Genomic DNA, 12,787 nt, shown 5'->3' with positions numbered 1-12,787 from the left:
ATCAATATTCATCATCCAGCATTCATGGGTATTTCACTTCATCATATCTTTCGAAGATTCCCTCTGCATTTGAATTCAAGGCGCATGCAAGTAATGATTTGAGGAGCACACAAACACACAAACCACGTTTGCACGCCCAGCTCTGGAAGAGTTGTGTGTGAGAGCTCCTTTTATGTATTTCCTCATTTCATTGACATACATGTCACATCCCAGTGTCTGTGGCCAGACATTCACATCCCAGTCTTTTGCTATTCATCCATTTATCAAACCCATTTACGTGATACAGCTCGCTCATCTTTAACCCCATCTTCTTCCATTGCCATGCCACTCTCACCAATGTCCACCTCTCTCTCTCTCTCTCTCTCTCTCTCTCTCTCTCTCTCTCCCTCTCCCTCCATCACTCATTGGCTGCACCTCCTTTTCTGCGTGCGTAAATTAGATCACTGGCCAGCAGTGTTATTCCATATCTTCCATTACCTGCATGTCAGATTGCATATGGCATCCCCGCTGTCCCCCACTTATCCGCTAATCTCCCTGCTTCTCTCGCGTGTTACCCCTCGCTGGAGAGAGAGAGAGAGGGAGAGAGGGACCGGGTGGCGCCAAACCCGCCATTAGCCCAGATGCACGCGCTCAGTAATGCCGACCGCTGGCCCCGGCTGAGCCGTGGAACATGAGCCAGCGTCGCCTCGCTGGAAACCCATGACAATTAGGGCTTATTGAGATCCCAGCACCCACCCAACCACCGCCCACCCCACAACCCCCCCCCCCCCCCCCAAACACCCCTGCTACCTCCCCCTCTTTTATGTGTGCCCGTTTCCGTCTCTACCTCTCTCTTCACACATCTTCTTGCCTCTTCCTCCCTCCATCCCTCTCTCTTTCTGTGCAGCGGAGCTGTATTGATGTGTGTGTGTGTGTGTGTGTGTGTTTGTGTGTGTGTGTGTGTGTGTGTGTGTGTGTGTGGAGTCGATGCGTGGGTGGGGCTGGGAGTGAACGGGGAGTGTGTGGGTGCGTGCTGGTGGAGCGCTCTCAGGTCGATGAGTTGAGAAAAACACCCAGCACAACAAGCATGATGCGGTCTCCCTGTGTGTTGCAGTGAGCGGCGTGTGTGTTGGCCCGGTGTCCTGCCTCGTGGTGAAACAGGTTGAACTACGGTATACGGCTTAATCCATATACCGTAGTGGTTCAGTCATAATGTCTCAGTCATAACGGCAGCCACGATATGTATGTGTGTGTGTGTGTGTGTGTGTGTGTGCGTGTGTGTGTGGAGTAAAGTCAGTGAACTGGAAATACTGTACTGATACCACAGATAATGGAGACAATTTTTGCTTTTAGCCTATAATTGCTGACATTCTCCATTGCAACGGATCAGACAGGTCCTTGGGAGGTTAGAAGACCCAGCAAGGTTTACACTACAGTTAGCCGGTCTGACGAGGCAACAGCAGGACTCCTTGTCTCAATCATTGTGTCATTAATCCAAAGCAATGGGGCACAGGCAGAGACACAAAGAGACACGGTTGATAGAGACGTGTTAGATGTCACAATTCCTGTGTGCCTCCTGGGACCCCCGTCTGGTCACCCTGGGTAGCCGGGGTCTGTGCTGCGTTCCCCGTTGATCACAGCCGTTGGCACAAAGAACCACCCCCCCTCCCCGCTGAGACAACTACAGGGGCAGCAGCAGAGAGGGTAAATTACCCACTCTTCAATCAGTCACAGAGAGAGACTCAGAAACACACACACACGCACACAAACACACACGCACACAAACACACGCGCACACACACACACACACACACACACACAGGCACATGCACACACACGCACACTAGTTCAATTGTTGAGCTTGTTGAGTTGTGAGTTTTCTTGCATTGTGTACAATAGTTTGAGCTACATGAAAGAATAAAAAGTTTTGTTGTTCCTACTCAAGCCTAACAAGATGTTGTTGTTTTTTATTTTTATTTTATTTTACCTGTATTTAGCCAGGGGAGCCCAGAATAGCCCATACAATATGTTATATAATTAAATATTAACCATTTAATACAATATACCAGTGAAACAGGAGCCTGGAACAGTCTAGATCCTGTCTAGCTGCTCAAGGTGAAATAAAAAAATAGCATCTGTTCAGGAGAGAGGAGAGAGAAAGGTGAAATAACCAAAGAAACCCATGGAAAGAGAATGAGTCTATTATGGACTAAATCAAAAGTTTCTTCAGACATTTCAGCCCTGAGAACCGTGGAGGTGGGGGCAACTATAGGGCGAGGAATGAAAGAAGAACTGAAGGAGAAAAAAGAAACTGTTAGGGGTTATTCAGTCTCTTTTCACCGGCATCGGAGCAAGTCAATAAAAATATTTATCAATTAAGGAGCAATTTTACAGTCCATTGATTCCGCTTCCCTCCCTCTCTCCCTCCTCTGTTCCCCCATCCCTCCCTCTCTCCCTCCTCTGTTCCCCCAACCCTCCCTCTCTCCCTTCATCTGCATTCTTCTCCACCTCCTGCAGTGCAGATCGATAGAGAGAGAGAGAGACTCCCTGTATGCACCGGGCTGAAGGCTCTCTCCGCTCCCTAAATGTATAATTTAGAGAGAATTGATCTCAGGGTGCTCTGGAGACCCAGCGTGCGCCAACATCTGTAATGGGATTGGCCAGATCAGAGTGAATTGTGAGAAAAGGTGGTCCTAGGGAAAGAATAGCATTTTCCAAGACAATAGGAATATTCTGTATATTTTATATGGATTGTACATTTTGTATTCTAGTCTGTTTTTCTTTGGTGTCTTTCGATCCTGCAACAGTGCAATTCTAGCCTGGTGAGACCATCCGGATATCACAAGCTATGAGGAAATACGAACAGCGATTCTGGGCGGGTTTAGGTGTGACGACAGTGAGGAGCAGTTAGCGTGTGATAGACGGTGATAGACAGATGGTTCATCCAATCAGATGCCAAGTATTTTTGAAAGTGTCTACCCTTTTCCAAACACTTTCCATTGGAGAGTTCCCAGATGGTTATACGAAGCAAACCATCTGGCATGTCAGGTTAGTGCAATACCTTCCCCCCATACAAAGTATGACAACTGTACAGTAATACTACTAAACTTGGATGTACTTTGTTTGCGGCACTCGAAATGTCAAGGCACAATCTCTATTCCCCATAGCCAACCACAGATAATGGGACAGTTCTGCAGTTCTCATCTGAACCGATGAATGAAGGATAATCTTGGAGTGATTGTAGCTTCTACCCTAACCACAGTCATCACAGCCCTGTCAGCAAGTCATTCACCAACCCATCAATAAGCCCTTTCTGGAGAGGACAGCTGTGACAGCAGTGGAGTTGGCAGATGATGAAGAAATCTACTCCAGATTCTGATTACCAGGCAGATGTTCTTTTCACGTCTCAAAGTCCAACAGCAAACAACAGTGTAATCGGCATTTCAAGATGGTGGGCAGGGATTTGAAATCATGGCACTTTGTCTGTTGCCACACTTCATTGCAAACGGTTCCCACCTTAACACAGTATTTGAAGTTTTGTTGTTGTTGTTGTTGTTTTGTTTAAAAAAAAATCAAAGTCCTCCTTTATCTTCAAAAGTTGTTCTTGTCCCTCGTCTCTCAAATCGCATCCAAGTCCAAAACTTTAATATTATCAAGATGGTTGAGACTTACTGGAGCATCTTCTGAGGTGGATGAAGGGTCCATACTTTAATGATGTCTCATCTGACACATCGATATCAGTCATATTGCATGAGTTTGTGTGTGTGTGTGTGTGTGTGTGTGTGTGTGTGTGTGTGTGTGCGTGCATGTCCCTGTGTGTGCCTATGTGTATCTTCAGCGTTACGGTATTTGTCTCTGCACCACCATAGTCTGCGCTCCTCCTGGTCACGGTTAAGGTAAGGATGAAGGTAAGTCTTATCATTAAAGTTAGAGTAGTGAGCAAAACTCCTTGCACTGGTTTCGACACTTGGAAGAATGCTTCACAAGGCTAGTGTGGTTACTTCCATGATCCCCACCCATCCACCCTGTGCTGCTTTACAACACACAATGTGTCTCCTGAGAAAATATACACGCATATTAGTTGCATAAAGTTAACGCATATCTCAACAGCATAACTGTCTCTGCTTAATTAATGATGGTTGGCTGGTCCCCCGCCCATTCTTCACGCATCAACTTCCTCTGCCCGCACCTCACACTTCTGTTGCCTAGCAACCGCCACCGCGGTGACACAAGCAGCTAATCAGGTCCCCCGCCAAGCGGCTGTTACCGAGGGCAGGTGGGGAAGGGTGGAGGTGAGTGGTGGCTGTGACGCAGGACGAGAGTAATGTTTTCGGTAGCCTGTGTTTGTTTATTTATTTATTTGAGTTGAGTTCACCAACATCTTCCTGAGCTGCTCTGTGTGATTAAGATGTTTCTGACTCTTTGTGATGTAGTGTAGATGTGTTTCTTGTTTCTGACCAGAAAACAATTTAAAATAAAGCCTAATTAATCAGTTCTGAACACTCTCTTCCTCTGGGAAAATGTCCCCCATCAAATCAAATCAAATCAAACCTTATTTGTGTAGCGCATTTTTCACCGGGGGCCAGAAAAGTGAGCTGCAAAAATTGTTCCCTGACCTCTCTCAACAAGACAATGTCAATGTCAAAGTCTCAAGTTTTGATATGATAAAATCCTAGGGTGTGTTCTTTTACTCTCTCATGAACTCTGAAGTTTTTAAGTCTCTAGGGTCATTTCCATTTCAAAGGTGGACTTTGACAGACAGGAGAGAGAGGATAGCCATCAAAAACGTCTCTACAGCCAATCTGACTGGAGAAGATCCTGTCTCTATCTGTCTCCACCATGAGACATAAAACAGCGGAGCACACTTAGTGTGCTTGTGTGTGTGTGTGTGTGTGTGTGTGTGTGTGTGTGTGTGTGTGTGTGTGTGTGTGTGTGTGTGAGAGAGAGAGAGAGAGAGAGAGAGAGAGAGAGAAATAAAGAGAGTATGTATATTGTATGTTGGCGAATGAAGTTCAATACAGATACAGCTCATATCTTGGTGTGAGATACAGCTCATCGCCTTGCTGAAAAGCTAGAGGGGTGAGCCATGAGAGCTCCAATCAGATCTCTCCTCGCTTGATAAGAGTATTGGAGCTCTGGAGCTCCTCTGTCCCGGTAGCGACCTCCACTTCGCCGGAACACCAGTCCAACGCCTAAACAAAGAGTAGATTATCACTGGAGCTTTTAAACAACAATCAACAGCTAGAAAAAGAGGGTAACAGGAAGAGAAGAGGATGAGAGAGAGAGGGAGAGGAAATGCATTTGCTTTTATTTACTCATCAATGGTGAAGATCAGGCCTCCAAGGGGGGTGCTAGATCAATGAAGTTAGATCAATGTCCATCGACCTGCCCCCCCCCCCACCCCCAGCCTGATAAACTTCCCATCATGCCTCTGTCTCTAAGGCCCTGCTTCCTGGTTCCCCAGGTACACAGGATGTGTCCATCCGAGCTCGCTCAAGCTTCCTCCAAACAACACAAGAAGTCATGAGGTGAGTTTGTGTGTGTATTTGCGTGTGTGTGTGTGTGTGTGTGTGTGTGTTTGTTTGTGTGTGTGTGTGTGTGTGTGTGTGTGTGTGTGTGTGGAGCACCAGGGAATAACAGGCACCTGAACAGCTGCTGGAAGCATCAGCCACACAGTTGAAGCGTGTGCAGTCATTCCTCTGCAAATGCTCAGATAACAACATAAAAAAGAAGCGTGCTAATTGAGTACACACGCTCTTGCGCTCGCTCTACACTTTAAACTGCACAGTATCCCCACCTGCCCTCGAAGAGTGTCTCACGGCAGTCTCCATGTGCATTAAGATAAACGTTTGGAGATGTTAACCTATGAAAATATTCTACTTGTCTGCCTAATGTGGCAGCACATTCTCAGTGCAGTTATTGCTCATTAGATTTTTAATTTGCTCACTAATTAGGTGATCTGATATCTCGTGTTTGGAGACACGGGAGGATGAAAGCGTCATCAGCACAGACTGATGATGGCAAAGCTCTGTGAATAGTTACACAAACTATGGAGGCGCTCTGGTTCGTTCGGAATTTCAAATTTCACTTTTCAAATCGACGTCTGACACACAGGGCAAGTGAAGCAACTGGCAGCAGATCATTTATTTTCTTCACCCTGGTGACACTGGCTACAGCCAGGGAGAGAGACCTCACAAAATGGCTGCAGCAATCAGCGGGGCACTGCAGCTCGGCGAAGAAGGGTGAAGGATCAAAATATGCAGAATGTCTACAGTATCAAACAGGTATCTCTCCTCTCCTCTCCTCTCCTCTCCTCTCCTCTCCTCTCCTCTCCTCTCCTCTCCTCTCCTCTCCTCTCCTCTCCTCTCCTCTCCTCTCCTCTCCTCTCCTCTCCTCTCCTCTCCTCCCTCCCCTGTCCTCCCCGTTCCAATTCCTCCCACGGCTGCTGTTGTACCTCCGAGTGGGAGTCCACCATCGCTGGAGGACATGGCCTCACCCTGCGCCCTGCACACCCACCACGTCTGACTCGCCTGTCTGACTCTTTTATGAAATGATTATCTTAACAGCACTCCATCAAGCACCCCCCCCCCCTCTCTCTCTCTCTCTCTCTCTCTCCCCCCTTTCTCTCTATTCATTCTCCAGAAACTCAGACAGGACGTGGGAGTCCATTACAAGACACATAAACTGATAAGTGGAAAGAAAAGCAATACAGTTATATTCTTTAGTCACACACTCCTTGTTCCCTCCCACAGATAAATTAGTAGTGCAAATTGTAACTATAAATACATCATATATGGAATTACAGGGATTGTTGATTTGCATGAAAGTATAATTGAGGCTACGTTTTAAGCTATATACTGTAAGTGCAGTCCATTTACCATTTAAGGTCAGCCGTTGGAAATATCATGGACTGTTGTCTGTCTGGAAGTATGAGTCACACACATCGCTGATATAAGGACTGGCTGAAGCAACAATTAAAACCATAGTTTTCAGTGTGCTCAGGTTCTGTCCACACTTTCCCTGTCATAAGTGGGACTAATTTGAAAGAGGATGCGTCAGTTCCTGCGAGTGAAATCAGATCAACTCAACCCCACCATGACCCTTTGAAAAGACCCACGAAGCAAGAGGCTAATTGTTAAGAGAGGGCCTGAAGGGGCTGATATGAATGAACTGTAATTAGGACCTGATTAAGGCAGTGCCTCGCCACGGCCAAATTCATTAATTAACCTCTTATCACCGAGTTCATCACACAATGCTGAAGTGGACGACTTCTAAGAGCAACCTTTATTACAAACCATGTCAGAGTTTAGCCTGTCGATAGGCCTTACAGGGCTGAGAAAATATATCATGAAGGAGAGAAAAGGACATCCAGTTGAATTGAGAGAAAGAAAGAAAGAAAGAAAGAAAGAAAGAAAGAAAGAAAGAAAGAAAGAAAGAAAGAAAGAAAGAAAGAAAGAAAGAATAGAGAGAGAGAGAGAGAATATGGCTGTTCATGGGTAGTCATTCTAACAATGAATGCGTAGCTAAGCGCTTTGCACACAGAGAAATAAATGTAAAACACATTTACATACACAATCATCTGTAAATACACACAAACACACACAATCAATCAATCAATCAATCAATCAATCAATGCTTTATCTGTATAGCGCATTTCATACCCAGAGGCAACACAATGCGCTTTACAGAGAACAAGGGAGGTGGGCATACGACCCACTCTCTACATATTCCAGAGGGAAGCAAAAAAACAGTAATCACCCGGGGGCCAGATAAGTGAGCTGTAAAAATTCTTCCCTGACCCCTCTCAACAAGGCGATCGAGCAAGCTCCAGGAGTATGTTTGTCTACCGGCTAAGAACATTTATAAAGCAATACATTACATTAAATTACATTTCAGAGTAAGAGAGGCTAAAAAGCATCGTAGGAGAGAGAACATTCTACGGACATGCTACGACATCCACAGCAGACACGGGGGTATCTATCGGACTCCGGGAGGTCTGCTGGTGACAGTGGGGCATCCACTGGACCTGGTTATAAGATAGGAGGGAGAGAGAGAGGCACTAGGGAGAGGGAAGGCAGAATAGGGTTAGTAGCACATAGAGCCATACAGACCACACAGATATTGAAACAGGCAACCTGGGGCAAGCTCCTGGAATATATTTGTCTAATGGCTAAGAACATTTAAAGAACAATAAATTACATTAAATTAAATTTTCAGAGCAAGAAAGGCTAAGAGCATCAGGTCCAGGCCTAAGCCGGATGTGGACTGATGTGTGTCTGTGTGTACGTGTGTGTGTGTGCTAAATACTACGATATCCACAGCTCCACAGCTGACACTGGACCTGGTTTGAGTATAGGAGGGAGAGAGAGAGGCACTAGGGGAGGCAGAAAATGGTTAGTAGCACACTGAGCCATTGAAGCAACACAGCTATCAGAACAGAACAAGCCTGTTTCAGGATAACCAGCTTCTGTACACTACTTGATATACATACAGTGCATGGCAGGATAAATACCAATGTATACAGAGGATTCACAGGTAGGTTTGAGGCTGCCTTTCTGTGTCTCAAGGTCCTAGCTAGTGATTGTAGGCTAGGTCGAAAAGGTACGTCTTGAGGTCTCGCTTGAAGACCTCCGTTGTTTCGGCCCTTCTTAGGCACTCCGCTAGTGCCTACACACACACGCACGCACGCACGCACGCACGCACACACACACACACACACACACACACACACACACACACACACACACACACACGTGCTTTAAGGACCGCTTAACAAAAGAGAGATTACCTATGAATGAAGTGCCGTTTCCCTTCTCTGTTTTCTATGCTGAGGTCATTTTTTACACGACACAAAGCAAAATGAGAGATTGGAGAAATTCAATTCCTGCTGCAGACCTTCAATTCTATTTCCTCTTTTCTTTAACCAGTGCTCTGTGATCTAATCTCTGCAGTGGCAGTGGTTGACTTCATGAATACAGTACTACACCACAGTCAACCGGACACAATGGCCGTAATGAACTCCTCACTCTTTCAAAGAACGAAATTAAATGATGAAATTGTACATGGATGATAATGGGTGTCTCCAAGAACCTCTCAGGTTCCTCTCTTGTCATAGCAGGTTCCTCTCTTGTTATGGCAGGTTCCTCTCTTATCATGGCAGGTTCCCCTCTTATCATGGCAGGTTCCTCTCTTATCATGGCAGGTTCCTCTCTTATCATGGCAGGTTCCTCTCTTATCATGGCAGGTTCCTCTCTTATCATGGCAGGTTCCTCTCTTGTCATGGCAGGTTCCTCTCTTATCATGGCAGGTTCCTCTCATCATGGCAGGTTCCTCTCTGTCTCCCAGTGCTGATCAGTGAGGAGTCCACTGTGTCCATAGTCCAGTCATGTCTGTTCAATGGCATTCCACAATAGGAGCAAAGCACTTTCCTCTTCACCATGCATTATTCTGACATGCCTCCTCTAGCGCTATTAATATGTTTCCGTCTGTCCTAGTGTAGTCTGCTGTTTGACCTCTTGGTATTGACCATAGATGGAAAGGAGCGTTTATACATTGATTTGCGGGTGGCCTGTCGATGCCAATGGAACCGTTGTGTCATTCATTGAGAAAGGTCTATCGACTGCAGTCCACCACTTCTCTGCCCTCACCCCAATCATATGACTCTTATAATGTAGTATTTATTCTGTGCTTAGTGCTCTGTAAAATGTTCCTATAGCTTATACAATTAAACCTTTTCCAGTAGCTTGCTTGATCGTCTCGTTGAGCAGTTTTCCTCCAGTCTCCTTTTTTTTTACTCCCTCTGGAAAATTAGGGGTAGGATCAGTATATGTATATTGCCCCCGACCCCTTTCTCTCAGCAAAGCGCATTGTGTTGCATAAATGCGCTATATTAATAAAGTTTGATTTGATTTGACTCCCCATGACTTCTAAAATAACAAAAACATTATCAAAGGCAGCAGCAGCAACAACAACAACAGCATTTTTACAACAATGTAGACCAGTTCATACATGCAAACTGCATCTGACATGCCATTGAACCTTGAACCAATCGTTCTACATACAGTCCCTGGGCACCTCCCCTACCACGGACTGCCCCTTAACTCCTCCCAGTGACTTTTGCTCACGTTTTCACGTTGTCACCAGGTTTTGTTCTGCCTCCTTGTGTGGTTCATCTTGTGTTTGTTGTCTTATCTTCTATGTTGCGTTGTGTCCTCCCAGCCCTAACTCTAGACACCAGTTCCCCGCTAGTCCCACTTCACTCCAGTCCCTCTCCACTCCTGTCTCCCTAGTTCTGTTCCCACTCTTGTTCTATCCAAGTCCTATTCCTGTCCCAGCCTTGTTCCCTGTTCCCTTCCCTTGTGTCCTAGTTCCCTCTGTCCTCGTGTTGGCATGTTGTTTGGAATCACTCCATGTCCTTGTCTGGGTGATTGTCTGCACCTGTGTCTCGTTGTGTCTTGTTTCACACCTGTACATTGTTTCTTGATTGTTCTCCCAGAGTATATATGCCCCCTTGTTTCCTTTGCTCTGTCGGTTCAGTGTTAGTGCGTTGCTCTCTGGTGTTCCTCCATTTTAATTTTACTTTTTAATATTAAAACATTGTTTGAACCTGTGCGGCCTGCCTACTGTCTGCATTTTGGGTCCTATCTTCTCCACCCTCAAATCCCAACAGCACCAGCATAATTTCACACATGTGATAAGCCAGCAACTGGAAGAGGCCCTGTTGACAGCCGAAACCCACTGATCTATTTTTGTCCGAAGTGATGCTGGGATCAGTACATGCAGACGTAAAAGTCTTGTGCTGTATGCTTAGCTGGAGCTCTCACTCCCTCCCCCTGACACAGTGGAGGTTGTAATTGGAGGTCGTTGTGTCTCGTCACAGCTCAGAACGATCCGCTGTGTCCTCCGCATGTTGCCGCCGATCTATTAGACGCCACAGTCTCTGGGAAACATAATTACGGCCTCATTGTCACACGGGGATGCTATTTTGTGGGGGAGACCCGAGGGGAAGAGATTGAGTGAAGGGGAGTGAAAGAGAAAGACTTTGATTGATGGCTGTCCGCTTACCAAGAAACTGTTTCTGAATGGAAAAAAGATGTCCGCCTTTTGTTTGCCGTTTAACTTCCTTCAGCCCACGCACGCCTCCGCCGACACCCAGTGGATCAATCATGCCTTGGACGTCCCGTTGATTTAATTGAATTAGCGCCGGTGGTCTTTTTAATATGCAAGATCAACAAGGGTTTAACAAAAGCCAGCCTTTTGATTGCAGCTACTGGCACGGATGTGCGATAATTCCCTGGCAAACAGCACTATCGGGAGACCCAGTGGCCAGGCTAGGATTAGTTCCGGGAAAAGTGTAATTGGATTTCCGACGGAGTTAATTGAATAGGACTGAATGTGAATGCTTAAGTTGGGAGTAGCCATCTTCAAACAGAAACGTTGAGTGTTTTGATGATCAATACGTTGAACGTTCACACACTAAGATAACAGATATAGGATCCAGAGATGGAGAGCTATCACTAATAGGAGGGGAGGAGTGTGTGTGAGTGAGTGAGTACATGTGTGTGTATGTGTGTGCGTGTGTGTGGTCTGTCAGTAGAGCTGAGAGACAGCATAGGACCAGGAAGTCCCAATGCTGTTGGCTGTTGGAGTTTCTTCACCATGTTGCATTGTCAGGCTAACAGTGAAAACACCTTTGACTAACGTTAGTAGATATCTTGTTCTCATAGTTCAGTTAGTGGCAGAAAACCCTAACCTGGCGCTTCCCAGATAGCAAGCGGATCTGGGCCATATACAGGCCAGATCTGGCCCTTGTGGCTTAGTTCCGGCCCATATATGGCCCAGAATTATTACACATCCGCTTGCTATCTGGGTTCGCAAAACCATCTGGACACTCTGCTGGAAACTGTTTGGAAAAGGGCAGGCACTTTCAAAACTACTAGGCATGAACCGTCTGAAAATAAACTGAAAAGGTCTATTGCGTTAACTCGCTGTCATAAACCCGCCCAGCGTAGCTGTTTGTATTTCAAATTCCTCCAGTCCTTCTGGCATTTCAAAGGCCTCCAGTCACGTAATGTCACCAACGATAGGACAAAATAGCCCTGATCTGCTACTCCTCACCGTCATTGCACACTATTCTTGATTCCCTCTTGCCGTCGCGTTTATAAAAAGCAACTTGTTCTCATTAGGATCTCGAGGCTCCTGTCATTAACGTCGCCCCGTGTTCCAGTCTGGACCGTGACGAGGGAGACGAGCGCCAAACAGACCCGCCGTGGGCTGGCGAGGGCGCGGTGTGGAGGATGGGCCCGTCGTCGTGCGTGGGTTATTAACCAGTCAAGACTAATCAATCCACTCTTTCTCAGGGGAAGTAGGCCAGAGAAGATGCTGAAGGGTGGCCGAAGGGGCCCAGCAGAGAATTCCGTTTTGTCACGAAGGTCAGTTGATGTGTGGCGTGAAAGGGGGAATGGGGAGGGGGGGGGGTTGAAGAAAAGGAGAATGCTTCAGAAGAGACACACTCACATGCATCAATTCATACACACACACACACACACACACACACGCACGAGCCACACAAAAAGACAGAAATCCAAATGAATAAACATCACGAGCAAACCTGTCAGAGATGCACGCTGTTAACCCCCTATTCCTGCCAAACTCTCCTTTGAAGTGCTCCTCCCCTAGGAAGTGACAGATGATTGGCTGTGGCGGAGGGGGGCGGGCTTTAATCAGACGTTCCTCTGGCATCACGACGTGCATACAGATCTTTGCCGGTGACACCATTATGAGATCTTACTGCCTGCCTGTCATGCTG

Source organism: Borostomias antarcticus, assembly GCF_949987555.1.
Source record: "Borostomias antarcticus genome assembly, chromosome: 4".
NCBI classification, from domain to species: Eukaryota; Metazoa; Chordata; class Actinopteri; order Stomiiformes; family Stomiidae; genus Borostomias; species Borostomias antarcticus.
The sequence above is the reverse complement of the archived record's forward strand: the minus strand, read 5'-3'. Positions refer to the sequence as shown.